This window comes from Vipera berus (assembly GCF_964194415.1).
Source record: "Vipera berus genome assembly, chromosome: W".
Lineage (NCBI taxonomy): Eukaryota > Metazoa > Chordata > Lepidosauria > Squamata > Viperidae > Vipera > Vipera berus.
This window is the reverse complement of record NC_138210.1, coordinates 34847743-34851336: the sequence shown is the minus strand read 5'-3', so window position 1 is coordinate 34851336 and position 3594 is coordinate 34847743.

The following is a 3594-nucleotide window of genomic DNA, read 5'->3' as shown; positions in this document are numbered from 1 at the left end:
ACCAGCCCTCCCACACATTCCCCTTTTATACAGTTCAGGGCGTGGCTTCTCTCTGCCTCCTTCCGAGGTGCCCCATTGCTTTCCTCTGTTTACTCCTGATTGCCTCCTGCGTCGGGCGTCCTTGAACAGGGCCAGCTGTGGGTCATCTTCATCCATGCTGTCAGGCTCACACAGCTGGGTCTGCGTCGTGACCAGGTGGGAGGGGCCTGGCTGAGGGCTCTCATCAGCAAGCTCTCCAACCCCCTCAGCAAGCTCTTCAACACCCCCCCTCCTCCTCCTCTGAGTCGTCCGACCCAACTGCCGAACCCACAGGCTGACCCTGAATCACAACACTATCCCGCACCGCAGGGCCCTTCCCCTGGGTCTGCCGATCCGGATGCGGTCGGGATGGAAATTGTTCATGAAAAGCGGTCACCAACGCAGGGGCATGAATGGCGGTCGCGTCTTCCCAGGTGAAGTCCTCTGGTCCGTAACCTTTCCATTCAATCAGGTACTGGAAACGACCTTTCAGCCAACGGGAGTCCCTGATGCTGGCGACCTCGTACTCGGGGGTGCTGTCTCCATCACGAGGTCCTGATGGGGGAGGTTCCGCTTGGCGGAGTGGACAGGCCGGTTGCTCGGGGACCAACAGAGACCGATGAAAAACTGGGTGCACGCGCAGGGAACGTGGCAGAGTTAAGCGATAGGTGACTGGATTGATGACAGCCTCGACTGGGAACGGTCCTAAATATCGGTGATCTAACTTTCTCACCGGCCGTGTTGACGGTAGGTTCCTGGTGGACAACCAGACCCGATTTCCCACCGATAGTGGAGGCGTATCCCGCCTTGACCGATCAGCAAACGTTTGTAATCGGCCTTGGCCTTCTCTAACTGACGTCGCACCAATCGATGGATCGCCTGTAACTCTGCCATGAAGTCGTTCGCTGCCGGCTCCGGTGAGTCCACGGGAGAAAGGGGGAAAAACCGGGGGTGATATCCCACATTGGCCAAGAACGGTGTCATCTGTGTAGAGGTGTGCTGCGAATTGTTAAATGCAAACTTAGCTATGGCCAGATAGTCCACCCAATTGTTTTGCTGCAGATTAACGTAGCAGCACAGATATTGTTCCAGGATTCCGATGACTTTCTCGGTTCCCCCGTCAGTTTGAGGATGATGCGCGGACGAGAGGCAAATCTTGATATCCAACGCATGCATCAACTCCTGCCAGAAGCGGGCTGTAAACTGGGGCCCCCTATCAGAGACGACTCTATCAGGGAGGCCGTGCAGCCGAAACACCTGCTGAATGAACATACGACTAGTGGCGCGGGCTGACGGTAAGCCGCGACAGGGGATGAAGTGCGCCATCTTGGTCAGCATGTCCACCACCACATACACTGTCGTAAAACCAGAGGATGGGGGTAAATCCTTCAAGAAGTCCATGGACACAGCCCCCCAGGGTCTTTTGGGTGTCGGCAAGGGCTGCAGTAATCCAGGCGGGGCCCCTGTCGCTGACTTGGCCTGCCTGCATGGGATGCAAGAGGTGACATACGACTGGACGTCGTGTCAGACTCGGGGCCACCAGAAGGTACGGGAGACCAGGTTCAGGGTCTTGAACAGGCCAAAATGCCCCGCCGCCGGGTTATCATGACACTGGCTGAGGATGAGTCCCCTGAGTGGCCCTCCCGGAATGTAGAGCCGGTCACGATAATACAAGAGTCCATCCGTGACCGTCCAAGGAGAATCTGGCCCCACCTCCTCCTTCCGCTGAGCCACCCACACCTCCTGCTGCTGTGCCTCCCGGATCCGAGCCCGTATATCAACCGGCTCCTGCACCGCAGCAAAAGACTCGACGGGGATCACTGTCCTGGGCAGAAGCTTGTCTTCCACTCGGGAATATTCGGGCTTCCTGGACAGAGCATCCGCTCTTTGATTGTGCCCGCTAGGTATGTACCGAACTCGGAAGTTGAACCTCGCAAAGAAAAGAGACCACCGGATCTGGCGTTGGTTCAAATTCCGAGCGGTCTGCAGGCTTTCCAAATTCTTATGGTCCGTCTGGACCTCGATTTGATGCCGCGCTCCCTCCAGATGATGCCTCCAGGCCTCGAACGCCACTTTGATGGCCAGCAGCTCCTTCTCCCAGATTGTATAATTGCGCTCCGAAGGGTTCAGTTTTCGTGAATGGTACGCACAAGGGAAGAGGGTACCGCTGGGCGTCGTTGCCTGGAGTAACACCGCCCCAATGGCAATGTTGGAGGCGTCCACCTCCACGACGAATGGCCGTTGCGGGTCAGGATGCTTCAAGGTGGGCTCCTTCATGAAGGCTTCCTTCAAAGTCTGGAAAGCCTGTTGTTCTGGAGCGTTCCACTGGAACTGAGTCTTCTTCTGCAGGAGCCGGGTGAGGGGGGCTGTCAAGGCAGCAAACCCAGGGATGAAAGTTCGGTAATAGTTGGCGAACCCAAGAAGTCGCTGAACATCCTTCACGTGACGCGGGGGTTGCCAACTCTGCAAAGACTCAACCTTACTCGGCTCCATGGCGATGCCCTCAGGAGAAATGCGGTGAGCCAGGAAATCGATGGTCACCCGGTAGAACTGGCACTTCTCCAACTTGGCAAACAGCTGATGTTCTTGGAGTCGCTGCAGTACCTGATGGAGATGCTGATGGTGCACCTCACGCGACGGGGAGTAGATCAGGATGTCGTCCAAGTAGATCACGACAAACTGATCCAACAAATCCCGGAAAATGTTGTTCATGAAATGCTGAAACACGGCGGCGGCATTGGTCAGGCCAAACGGCATTACTGTGTACTCAAAATGTCCATAGCGAGTACCAAACGCCGTCTTCCACTCATCACCCGGCCGAACCCTGACGAGGTTGTAAGCTCCATGCAGGTCCAGTTTCGTGAAGATCTTAGCCTCCCGGAGTCGGTCCAAGAGTTTGGGGATGAGGGGCAGCGGGTAACGATTGCGCACCGTGATGGTGTTGAGTTTCCTATAATCGCAGCAAAGCCGCAATTCGCCAGACTTCTTTTTGACGAAGAGCACGGGTGCAGACACTGGCGAGGACGAGGGCCGGATGAAACCGCGAGCCAAATTCTTCTCCAGAAAGTCCCGCAATGCAGCCAACTCAGGGTCTGACATGGAGTACAATCGCCCCACTGGGAGAGGCGCATCAGGGACTAAATCAATGGGGCAGTCATAGGGCCTGTGCGGGGGTAATTGATCCACCTCTGTCTCACTGAACACATCAGCAAAGTCGGACAGTTCGGGAGGCAAGGAAACCCCTGGGGAACCCTCCACCTGGCCAGCACAGATATGGTGGGAGTGGTCCACGCACTGCAAGCTTGGGAAGGTGACCAAGTTCTGTGACCAATAGATCTGTGGGTCATGCGCCCGGAGCCACGCCAGTCCCAAGACCACGGGGAAATGCAGATCTGAGGTGATATAGAACTGGATGGCCTCCACATGGGAACTGATGGCCATACATAATGGTTGCGTGGCGGCCGTAATTGGCCCAGACAGGAGCACTTGACCATCGATAGTCTCCACTAACATGGGCGGATCCACCGGGCACTGGGGAACAGCCCATTTGGCCACAAATGCTGAGTCCATAAAATT